The following is a 13,083-nucleotide window of genomic DNA, read 5'->3' on the forward strand; positions in this document are numbered from 1 at the left end:
CTGAGTATATGTAGTTTATGAAAAAGAATTAGGAATAAGATTGCTAAATTAGATTTTTAAAAAAAAAACTTGATGGGAATGTAAAATGGTACAGTCACTTTACAAGGCAATTTGGCAGTTTCTTACAAAGCTGTACATACTCTTATCATACAGTTCAGCAAATATCCTCCTAGGTATTTACCCAACTGAGTTGAACACTTATGTTTATACAAAAACCTGCACTCGAAAGTTTATAGCAGTTTTATTTACAAGTGCCAAAACCTGGAAGCAACCAAGATGTCCTTAGACAGTTGAATGGATAAACAAAATGTGACATTATCCATACAATGAAGTATTATTTAGCATTAAAAAGAAATGAGCTATCAAGCCACAAACAGACATTGGGGAACCTTAAGTGCATAATGCTAAGTGAAAGAAGGCAATCTAAAAAGGCTACATGTTATTATTTCAACTATATGATATCCTGGAAAAGCCACAACTGTTGTGACAATAAAAAGATCAGTGATCACCAGGAATTCAGGGGAGGGATGAATGGGTGGAAGCACAGGGGAGTTTCAGGTTAGTGAAATATTCTGTATGACACTGTTATGGTGGATACATGGCAGTACATATTTGTCAAAATCCATAAAACTGTACAACACAAAGAATAAACTCTGATATAATCTATGGACTTTAGTTAATAATGTATCAATACTGTATCAACTATAACAAATGCACCACACTAATACAAGATGTTAATGCAGTAACAGGGGAAAGGGCAGGGGCGGGGGTGAGAGGGAGAGAGGATATATGGGAGCTGTCTGTACTATCTGCAGAATTGATGAGGAAACCTAAAACGTCTAAAGTCTATTAATTAAAATAAAACTTGTTTAATGTCCTGTAGAGTAATACAACTATAAGCTTGGGATGCCCTCTTCTATCTGACAAAAACAACTTTACAAAAATTATTTGCCACTTACCAATCTTCTACAAGTTTATGTCTAATTTCACATAGTATCGGCCCTAAGCATAAATAGTAAGTTAATCAAAGGTGTGTTTCCCTGGAGAATTATGTGTAGGTAGGCCTGTTAGACAATTCCAATAAGATACTGAATGGCCAGGCATACAGTCATCCTTTTGCCTTATTTATAAGTTTCAAATACTTTTTCTTAACATCGTCACAGATCCTATTTGCTAGAGTGAATACTTTTGCCACACTTTTGTGTTTCAATCTTGCAAATAAATTTCCAAATTATAAGCTAGCTACTTATATCAGTCAGAGTCCAATCAGGAGACAGAAACCATACCGATCATTTTAACAGAGAGCATTCCATACAAAGAATTGTTTATCAAGCGTTGGAGAATTGGAAAGGCAAAAAGAGAACATTAAGATATCGCGGAGGCAGTGACTTCAGGAAGTGATTATCACCCTTAGGTCTGGAGGAACAAAGGGAAGAGGCTGGATTATTAAAATTTGGAACCGTGGGCCCAGGCTAAAATGCCTAAAATGCTGTTTGCCTGATGTCTCAGGAACTCAGGGGATGCACCCAGATCTCTGAAAAGGGAGTGGGGCTGGCTGGAGCTGGTCTCACTGAGTCAGCACAATGAGGGTGGTTTGGGGAATGTGGACAACCTGCAAACTGGAATCAACTGTTGGTACTAGAAGGAACTGCCACTGCCAGGGTGAAAAGCTGTTTCCAAGGTGACACTGACACCAGGAAGCAAACGAGAAGGAGCAAGTACCTGGTTCCCTAGTGCCTCCGATTGGCAGGAGCTATGGAGGAACAAGCTGGCGAAGGAGAATTGTAATTTGTATTACAAAGCAGTGAATAGAAGGATGAGTCTGAGGCTGAGAAAAAATAGTTTAACAACCAGCACACAGCTCCAAATGGAACACTTGGAATTAACATTTACTGTGTGCAAAAGCATGAGCTTTGGGGCCAGAGAGGTCTGGTTTTGTATTAATATCTTAGCTTGAATGTCTTTTATAATAGCATGTTAGTGTGTTACTCTGGGCAAATACTGTATTGTATTTCATTTTTCTAAGGGTCACTTTCCTCATAAGAAAGCAGGGACAAAATTGCATATTTCACAGGGCTTTTGTGAGCACGAAATAAGATCACGTATTTAATTACCTAGCTTGGTGGTAGAGTCAGGATCTAAACCCAGGCAGTGGTGCTTCAGGGTCTATGCTCTTAATTACTCTAACCTGACTTTCTAACCTGCATAGAAAACTAACCCATAGGTCAAAATATAACACAGTTTGCGGGGGTGGGAGGAGAATGTGTGTGATTACAAAAAGGCAACACAAGGAATCCTTGTGCTGATGGAACTGTTCTGTATCCTGACTGTGTGGTGGATATACAAAACTACACAGGGGAAAGCCTTGTGTAAACACACACACACACACACACACACACACACATGCATCAGTACAAGTAAAACTGGAGAAATCTGAATTAGATGGCTGGATTGCATCAATGTCAATAGCTTAGATGTGATGTTATACTATAGTTTTAGGAAATGTTACCATTGGGGAAAACTGGAAAAAGTGTACAAGGGATCTCACTACATTATTTCTTACAACTGCATGTGGATCTACAGTTATCTCAGTAGAAATTTCAATTTAAAAGTAATACAGTTTGTCATTGACGCTGAGACCATCTTCTGTGATGAATTTAACATTTAACTGAAAGACGAAGAAAATACAACTAAGAATATATTCATGTCATACTGAACATTCTAAGCCATGTGTCTGGGGATATGTAAATGAATAGTTTGAGGTTTGATGCCAATGGATTTAACTTTATGAACATAAATAAAAGCTATATGACCTTCAAATGACCTTTTGATTTTATAAAACTTAATAAATCTGATACTTTGAAAGATTTGGGATACTATTCCAGAACATAAATGCAAAGCTTGAAGCAACACAAGATGTTTAGTCTCTGTCCATTTTATCTCATTTACTGAAAGTGAAACATAAATGAAACTGGCTCCAAATTACCAGAAGAGTACTTTTTGGACCAAATCATCCAGAAATATACCTAGATTCTCCACTTCTGCTTGTGTTTGGATACAGCCAGTAAACTAAGCTTTCATCATCATTTGGAATGTCAAGATGAAGTGACATTTCAAAGAACTCAGCTGGTTCCACAGATAAGAAACTTCCACAAACGTATATATAACAAAGTTCTGGCCAAACAGCTGAAGTAACAAATGAAATCTAGCTGGTTTCCACAGAGTCTTATCTTCTCTTCGTGTGGGTTTGTTCTTATGCAAGCTCTGGGGCATTTATTTGGTTTTGGATATCTTCCTGCTGTGTGATTGTGGCTGAAATAATCAGTTGTTTTAAACCAGTTGCCCATTCTCTAAGACTGTCCCCTGACTGAAGACATATTTGACCTAATTTCTTTGCCTGTATCAGGCTTACTGGCTCAAGAAGTGATTGAGAAGAGTAATGAAAACGCAGGTCAAGTTTTTATTGCCAAATAAAAACAGAGAATTATCCTGAGGCTTCATTTCTCATCTCTACCGTGGCAGAAGCAGATGTTGCATCTCTCTGTTCTTTGGGCTTGGAACATTTCTCCCACCACTAAAACTATGCTTCCATCAAAAGCCAGAAGACGGGAAGGAATAGAGATAAATCCTTTTCTTGGTGGCTTCATATCATTGTCCCATCTCATTTGGTAGTCAACTGCAAATTTATGATAAATCATGCTATGTGATAGATGCCACATAATTCTATCATTGAAATATGTTCCATCTCTCAGATAAAAGATGGCTGTTACAAAGGGGGAAAAACAAACTCTTTTATTGGGTTTACTGAATTAGCAAATTGTTTTGAACTCTCAACAATGGCAATACTATTATTGTGCTCTGAACACAGTGTGTGTTCCACAAATTCTTGTTAATTATCTGTGATAAGAAGTGGGAAGAAAAAAATCCACGCATGGAATTATCCCAGTTGGAATTTGATGAAGACATTTAGCTTTACAAAAAAACCCAACCCTCTTTTTGAATATGTTTCTATTATTGCTTACATTTTAATTAAAATTTTTTTGTCTGTACAGCAAGTGCTATGAATATATCTCAGAACTTTCCAAAATACCTTACAATTGTGGCATGAGGTCAAACCACTGAAAGAGACAATGGAGTGGATTGATGAACAGAGAAGAAAATTGCATGCATGTCTGGACTTCTTCCTCTCCGGCTCCCATGAGCTCTGTGGAGAAGTGGCTGCCAATGGTGTACAAAGGTCTGCCCTTGGCTGCAAATAACTGTGCTATTCTGAGGACATCAAGGCCTCTATAAGGCAATGAAGCCAGTGTATTTGTGAGTTGAACTCAGTTGTAAAAGAATTTCAGATTCCAGCAAGAAACTTTCTAGTGGACCATATTAAGTCAGAATGAAATCAGAATTAGATTAATGCCTTTCTAACAGTGTTTGTGCTGAGAGTGGGTAGAAAGCCAGAATTCACAATGCCGCTTTTCTGGTCTGAACCCACAGAGGCCAGTTTGGCCCCGATCCCAGCATACAAATTTCTCTCTCTACTTCTAGTCAGCTGTTACCAGTGACAGTTGTCATGGGTAGAAAGGAGGCAGAAATCCATGTACACCCATCACTCCCCAAAACCAATTTTAAGCCTAGCAGCTGTTCTTGTAGACAAAAGACAGAATAGTGTTAACTAATAATCAGAAAATTAAGGCAAAGTTATCTCAGGTAACCTTTCTTCTGCCATTGTGATCATAGTGTGCTGGGCTGTGCCAGAATACAAAGTTGGTTGGGGCAATTGTTGTGGTTGTTTACTGGGAGGAAATTGTTTTATAGATCAGCGTGTTTCTTGATGTCCCTAATTTTGCTAATGGCACCATCATTTTCCTATCATCCATCCTCGAAGCATCCTCTTCCAACATTGGCCACATGTAATTAGCCAGCAAAGTAATCTATTAATATTATTCCCTCCCCCCCAATATCTCTTGTGTCTGTACCTGTTCGTTTTCATTCTCTCACAGCTAAATGTGGTCTTAGCCTTTTAACACTCCAGTTAGAGTTGTTCCCCTCTGAAAAATTTGTCTTCCTAACCCCACCTCATCATATCACTCCTTTACTAAAAAGCTTTCGGTGGCTTTTACCGTATACTATTAGATAAAGGTCTAAATTCAACCAAGCATTCATAGGCTATAAAAATCTGTCCTGGATTTTCACTTCCCATCTTATCTCCCCACATGCATTAGGCATTCTTCCCAAATGAGTCTATTCACTGTCCCTAAAACACTTTGACTCATTCCTATTTCCTTTGCCTTCCCAGGGCTGTGGCCTCTGCCTGGAATGCCTTCCCTTGCCAGTACTTAGTCATGCGCCCTGGCCTCCGTAGTTAACTTCCCTGTGTACAGCTCTTGCCTCCTCTGCTAAATAGCCTGCTCAGTACTGGGCTGGTCCTGGAACCTGTGTTCTTAGCTTTGAAGAACTTCTTTCTTAGATATATAGATGGGTTATTTTTTTTTTAGCTGCATTATTTGAAATTATGCAGAAAATTATGGAGTCCAGGCTATGGCCAGTTACTGATTTTCATCCACTGTGCTATGCGTTCTGGAACCTGGTGGGGGCCATGTGATAAGCGGCTTCTATACATCAGTTTGGTCCTAGGTGAAAATACCGAATTATGGAATATTATTGCTAAAAGGAATTTAAGAGGCTGCCTTGTACCTGGCCATGCAAAGGGAAGTTCACAGACCAGCGGGATTGTATCACCTGGGAACTTGTTAGAAATGTCTCATCTTGAGCCCTACCCTGACCTACTGGTCAGACTATGCACTGTAACAAGACACCCGGGTGATTTGTGTGCACAGTAAAGTTTGAGAAGCACTAGGACAAGGTCCACCTTGAGACCTAGAGTGACTGCATGACAAGGTGAAGAGAAAAAGACAGTGTGACTTAAGGAAAATTATTCCAAAATATGAACCAAAAGTTGTGTGTTTCATGCCATTTACCAGCTGGTGATTCTGGAAAAATCACTTAACCATTCTGGGCCTTGTTTTCCGATCTTTCAAATGGGAATCATTTCTCCTTGTTGTTTCATGGGGGTGGTTGTGAGGTTCAAAAGAAATAAGCAAGCAAGCAAGCAAACATGTGACAGTGATTTAAAAACCATGTGAGTTTGACATATTTTTTAAATCACTATTATTGGCGTTTTTTTAAAAAATTGCTTTTGTTAGGGTCCACATAGCTGGTTTGTGGCAGAGCAGGGACTGTGACACAGCTCCCTTGCCTTCTTGTCCAGTGTGCAAGAGTGAGGCCCCCATCAGCACAGCCTGGGAAGGCCCTTGGCACTGCAAGAAGCAGCTGCAGCGATCTTTTGCGAAGGGAATTTGACCGTTTGTCTCAAAAGTCTTCAAATGTGTTAATACCCTATGACCCAGTAATTTCTCTTCCAGGAATCTATTTTCTCTACCAGGAATCTATCTTAAGGACTTAAACTGAAATGCAGATTTCATAATTTTAAGTTATTATGTTCACTGCAGATTTACTTATAATAGAAAAAAACTTCAAACAACATGAATGTCCAACAATAGGGAATGGTTGAATAAATTGTAAGACATCCGTAGGATAGTACATTACGTAGCTAATGATGTAGCTAAGATTTTTGTCTAAAAAGAGTTTTTAAGGACATGAGAAAATGTTTGATATAATATTAAGCCAAAAAAAGAGGTAGATCATAAAATTATATATTGAGTATGATCTCAACTATGTTTAAAAAGTGTATGGGGAAAAGGCTACAAGGAAACATAGGAAAATATTAATAGTGTTTGTCTCTGGGCAGCCACATTTTTTGCTTTGCCTTGCATTTTTTAAAATGATACTGGCTGCTTTTGATCCGTGTACATGGGAAAGCCTAAAACGAACTAGGAAAAGTAACTGTTAGTCTAAAATGTGCACAATGGAAGTGAAGTGTTTGACGGTTAGTAGCTGTGGCTACTTTTAAAATAACTTGTCTTGTTCTCCCTGCCCGCCTGCTGCCCTCCGTCTCATTTTGAATAGTGAATATGTGCCCAAGATTAAAAATAATTTTTTTTATTCCCAACAGTACAGTTAGGTACGTAATACAGTAAATTTCCCTTGTACCCCAACCCTCAGGCCAATTCCTCTTCCCAGAAGCAACCAATGGTATCAGTTTCTTCTGATCTCTTCAGAGGTAGTGTATGCATTTCTTCCAAAAGGTGGTACACTACAGACTCTTCTGCACCTTTTTTTTTTTTTCTTAAGACAGGGTCTCTCTCTGTTGCCCAGGCCGGAGTGTGGTGGCCCATTTATAGCTCACAGGAGCCTCCAACCCCTGGGCTGAAGCAATCCTCCTGCCTCAACCTCCCAAGTAGCTGGGTCTACAGGAGTGCACCACCACACTTGGCTAATTTTTAATTTTTTTTTTGTAGAAATGGGGTCCCACTATGTTGCCCAAGCTGGTCTCACTCCTGACCTCAAGCAATCCTCCTGCCTTGGCCTCCCAAAGTGCTGGGATTATGGGCATAAGCCACCATACTGCCCAGCTATACTTCTTTATTAAAAAAAAAATTCTAAACTTCAGAAAAGTTACAAAAATGATAAAATGAACTCTTGTATACCTTTACCTAAGTTCATCAATTTTTAACATGTTGCCACAATTGAGTTCTCTCTCTTTATATATATATGTTAAATATACGTATATTTTATTTTGATTATTATTGTTACTGAACCATTTCAGAGTCAGTTGCAGACATCTTCATCCCTAAATACTTGTTTGTATATTGCCTGACAACAAGGACATTCTCTTACATAAGCATGATACAATGATCAGATTTGGGAAATTTAATATTGATATAATCCTGTTGTCTAATATACAGTTCAAATAAAAATTTTCCAGTTGTCCCAATACATCCTTTGTGACAAGATCTGATCCTGCATCAAACATTGCATTTGCCTGTCATGTGACTACAGTCAACCTTTCTATGATACATATTTCAGTCTGCCATTGTCTTTCATGATGTTAATATTGTCAAAGAGTATAGACCAGTTGTTCTTCACACACCATCTTCTTTTATTCAATGATATATCTTGAAGAGCAATCTAAGAAGTTTATAAATCAGTCTGTTTCTTTTTTAACAGCCACATAGTATTCCATTAAATGGATAAGGCATAATTTACTTAACCAGTGTTCTATTAATAAACTTTCAAGTTGTTTCCAATCTTCCCCCCACTACATAAAAGATGCAATGTACAATTTTTCTGTGTACCTGTACAAAGAGGTGTATACCTATCTGATAAATTCCTTGCAGTGAAATAGCTGTCTCAAAGAGTATGACCATTTTGCATTTTGATAGATGCTGCCAAAACATAACTTAAGAGAGGGTGTACCACTTTATACTTCCACCAAAAATGCGTGTGATTATTGTCTGTTGTCACATCTAACTTAATGCTGCATATTATCAAACCATTCAATCTTTGATAATGTGCATGTGAAAAGTATACTTTAAATTTGTTTTTTTTCTTATCATGAGGTTGAAACTATTTTCATATATTTAAAATGTATTTGCATGTCCTTTTCTATGAATTGTCCTTTGTTATCATTTTTGACTCTGCCTCAAACTCAGGCCTAGTCCCAGGTCAGGGGTCCCAGGAAGCAGCGCTTTTCTAGAAATCTGTATGGGAAGCAGTTTTTCTTTACCAAATAAATCCCAGATATCTTTATAGCTTCAGGCTCTGAGTGCGTGGGAATCCTATTGTCCATTGTTTTTTTTTAAGAGTTCAGCTTTTTATTGAACATATTAGAAAAGAGGTTTAGTTTAAAAGTCCAAAGCCCATATCACCATTAGACTCCTCAGATTCTTCTTTCTTTGCTTCTGCTTTCTTCCCCTCAGCTGGGGTGGCAGTGGTGGAGGGGGCAAGACCTCCTGCAGGTGCAGTAGTAGCTGCAGGAGCGGGTCCCCCAGTCCGTGCATTATAGATGAGGCTCCTGATGTTGACATTGGCCAGGGTCTTTGCAAACATGCCAGGCCAAAAATTTCAACATTTACAACAGCTGCTTTAATGAGGGCATTGATCTTATCCTCCGTGAAAGTCACCTCATTGTCGTGCAGAATGAGGGCCAAGTAGGTGCAGGTGAGCTCAGAGATGGAGGCCACCGTGCAGGTGAGTGCAGGGCTGGCGCTGCCGGGCATGGGCACGGTGCTAGTTGCCACATGACGTGAGGGCCTCACCCCGGCGTGGGCTTAACTTCCTCAAAAGAACCGAACACCTTGGCGGCAGCTGAGGAAAGGGCCTATTGTTCATTCTTAGCAAGTGCTTAGCCTGTCAGAATTATTCTTTAACAAACCTTGCTTCCACTGATGAACTGGATATATCCCAGGCCTTTCGTCATTGGTGCTCTCTGATTTACATATTCACTAGAGTCCAGAGGGTACCAGCGAACCTGTTGGGCAGCCATAGATGTCCTCCAAGACTGGTCTAGCTCTGAGTTGTCCGTGAGGCTAGAGAGCAACATCTCTGCTCTTCTACAGACCCTCTCGGATGACACTTGGAGTTCTTCCCAGGACAAACCAGTCTACTGGTTTTGTTCTGTCTCCAGCCCCTATCCCTAACATTTGTGGAACTTAGGACAAGAACACAAATGAAGGCCCATATACCATGTGTCTAAATATTTAAAAGTTATGAATCAAGCCAGTAGAGCAGTAAATAGCACATTTAATCTTCCTATGTTTACAAATATACCTTCATAATGATCTGGAAGGCTGGCTTCAAATTTGGCATTATCAGGGTCCCCAGAGTTGCACTCTGGAATGTGGCAACATGAGAAAAACCAGCCTCTGTCCTGCTCCCCATTCTCCACCCTTTCCTGAACACCCCAGAGCCCACCTCCAGGGACTCGTGCACACCCTAGTTATTCACAGCCCCACAGATAAACACCCTTCGGCTACCTCCTGGGCTTGGGAAGTGCACAAGGGAGGCACAGTTGATGCCTGGAGGTCAGACTGACGTGAGGGAGAGGTCTGTGCAAGAAGCAGGTGCAGGGGACTGTGTTAGTTCCCAAATATTTGGAGCACAGTCTGGAAGGGCGTGAGCTTGGCTCCTCAGATTCCTGGCCCTGGGAGGAGGACGATGGCCGCAGGAAGACCACAGCGGCACCCTCCACAGCATCTGGCCCAGCAAAGGCCCCTCCTGACCAGGTCTGCCTCCTGTGTCCACCTGGTCCGTTATCACACAACCAGTTGCTGAAGAACTCCCTGTGACTTCTCTTTTTGTATTTTCTTTGAACAAATTTTTGACAACTTGTTGAGTTTTCCTGGTGGCAAGCTGCTACAAGGACTTTGTCATCTTTAGGTGATCCTGGCAAGATATACAAAACTGCAAAGTCCTTTATGCTTACTTACCTGTATGTGAGTTTCAGTAGTACATGTATTAAGAGAGAATATTATTTTTTGATTGTTGTTCAAAATGGAAATATCTTTTCCTCTGATCATCAAAATAATATATGCTCATTGTAAAATATGCAGACATTACTTAAAATTGTAAATAAATATGCAAACACCCATAATCTCATCATTTAGAAAGAACCATGATTTATATTTTGGTATATATCCTTCTAACCGTTTTTTTGTTTGTTTGTTTGTTTGGAGACAGGGTCTCACTCTATCTCTAGAATACAGTGGCCCCTACAGACAGTGCGTGCCACTACGCTGGGCTAATTTTTTAATTTTTTTTTTTTGTAGAGACAGGCTTTCACTATGTTGCCCAGGCTAGTCTCAAACTCCCGGCCTTAAGTGATCCTCCCACTTTGGCCTCCTAAAGTGCTGAGATTACAGGGGTGAGCCATTGCGCCTAGCCTCTAAACTTTTCTCTGTGGATACACACACACACACACACACACACACGCACACACATTTGCTTTTTAAAAAAATGAGATGATTCTATCCATGTGGTTTTATAATCTGCTTTTCTTTTTAGCAATATATTAATATGACAGGTAATTTTCCATTTCAATAAATATATATCTGTATCATCATTCTTAATGGCTATAGAATTTTTTACTATATTTATTTGTTCATTTATTCAAGAAATATTCACACGCAGACCACGCACTGAGTTAGACCCTGGGGATGCATTCATAGGTAAGCAAGTCTTTGTGAACACAAATTTGCCATAATTCATTAATTACCTCCCTAGAGCTGGACAGTAAAGTTATTCAATTTTTGCTACTGCAAAAAGAGGTATGATGAATATGTGTACCTACATTTTTGTGCTCTTGCCTGAATATTGCCTTGCAATAAATTCCTAGAAGTGTTAATTACTTGATCAAAAGTAAATATATTTTAAATATTGATAGAAATGCAGACTGTTTTTTAGAAAATTTGTTCTAGTTGACATTCTCATCAACAGTGCCTATTGCTCCACATTCTTGCCAGCATTGGGTATTAGCAAGTTTTTCAATTTTTGCCAACCCGATAGGAAAAAAATTAAAATCAAATAAGTGTTCTCTGTCTTTCGTAAACTAACAGCTCATATCCTTTGCCCTGGGATGTTCATCTACTTCTTACTGATTTCTGTAAGGAAATCAATGTGTATTTTACAACTATTTCTCAAGTTTTTGTTTGTCTTTGGATTTGTTTTGGTATTTGTAAACCATATTAAAGTCTACTTTTTTCACATAGAACAATGTCTGTATGACTTATACATGGCTTGTAACAATGATTGATGATTAATAAGCCCATTGAGTTGAAAGAGTGTGAAACGATCAGATTTCTGTGGGCAGAATCACTGACGTTAGTTTGCCCTCTCCTGTTGAATTCCTGGCAGGATGAGAATTAAGGCCTTTGGGAGCATGTAGGAAGAACAGTAGGTGACCTGAAATTCTGTTCCTTGGCGTAGGGGTGAAGGGACCGGTTTCTGCCAGGCGGGAAATGCAAGCTGAATGATTTAAAGACAGGGACTGGGGAAAGAGGTGACAGCCAGTGTGGCCGTAAGCCATCTGGGGAGGAAGACGGGGTGGAGAGAAAGAGATGTGGTAGGTGTGGTAAGGAGTGGAAATTTGAGGAAAGAAGAAGGTTTAAAGATAATTTTTAGGAAGTCTATCAGAATGATAGCCAGTTCTGACAAAACTTGCAGTAAAAACCACACTTTACGTCATGCTTTGAAGTTGGACTTGGACATATTTTTAGATGCAAATGTGGGAGACAGGCCCCAAGGCAGGTGCTGGTGAATGCAGCGCCAGCCCAAGGCGGCCGACTATGTTTAGGGTCCACGGTGTGGTCACACCGAGGCTGACTCCCCAGCGGGGGTTCCACTGCTAGATAATGAATCCAAGCCGCTCAGGGGTAACTCCTCCTCTCTCACCAGGGGGCAGTTCAGGGATTTGTGCCAATGAGATGTCAGGGGAGGCTTGCTGGGGGCTTTCAGAAAAGAGAAGTGTCTCTCCTGCTAAAAGAGGACAGGGAAACACGTTGTCCCAGGTCATGTGGCCTCAAGGGGAAGTTGCCTTGGAAAGAAGCTGAACGGCTGGATGGCAGAGAGAAAGGAGAGAGAGAGAAAGAGAGAGAAGAGGAGCTCGGTCCCAAGAGACATGGTTACACTCTTAAACCCACCAACTCTGATGTCTGCCCTACCTCTAATCTTCAGTTATGTGAAATAGTAAATAGCCTTAGTCTTTAAGTCCATGGAAGTTAGACTTTCTATTACTTGCAGCTGAAAACATTCTAATTGACACAAAGAGTAAAGTTTGAACAAGTTGGAACTCTAGCAAAAGTACTGAATCCCTAAACATAACAGTCTGGACTCAGTTCAGATGAATGTTTAGATTGGACCTTTGCTCAAGAGCCCTTCTGAACTGTTTTGGTTCCCACGATGGGCTGTGTTCTCTCTCACCTCGGGGCCTTCTTTTTTTTTAATTGTTATGGGTACATAATAGTTGCATATTGCTATAGGGTATATATGATGTTTTGCATACAATGTGTAATAATCAAATCAGGGTAATTAGGGTATCCATAACCTCAGGTATTTATTATTTCTTTGTGTCAGGAACATTCTAGTTCCACTCTTTTAGTTATTTTAAAGTGTATCCTAACTTATTGGTTATAG

At 39.8% G+C, this 13,083-nt stretch overlaps 1 pseudogene; it reads right to left on the minus strand.

Moving 5' to 3' along the window:
• Positions 1–8,793: 8,793 nt before the first annotated feature.
• On the minus strand, positions 8,794–9,173 carry LOC123648153 (annotated as a pseudogene).
• Positions 9,174–13,083: the final 3,910 nt, after the last annotated feature.

Source organism: Lemur catta, chromosome 12 (genome assembly GCF_020740605.2).
Source record: "Lemur catta isolate mLemCat1 chromosome 12, mLemCat1.pri, whole genome shotgun sequence".
Classification (NCBI taxonomy): domain Eukaryota; kingdom Metazoa; phylum Chordata; class Mammalia; order Primates; family Lemuridae; genus Lemur; species Lemur catta.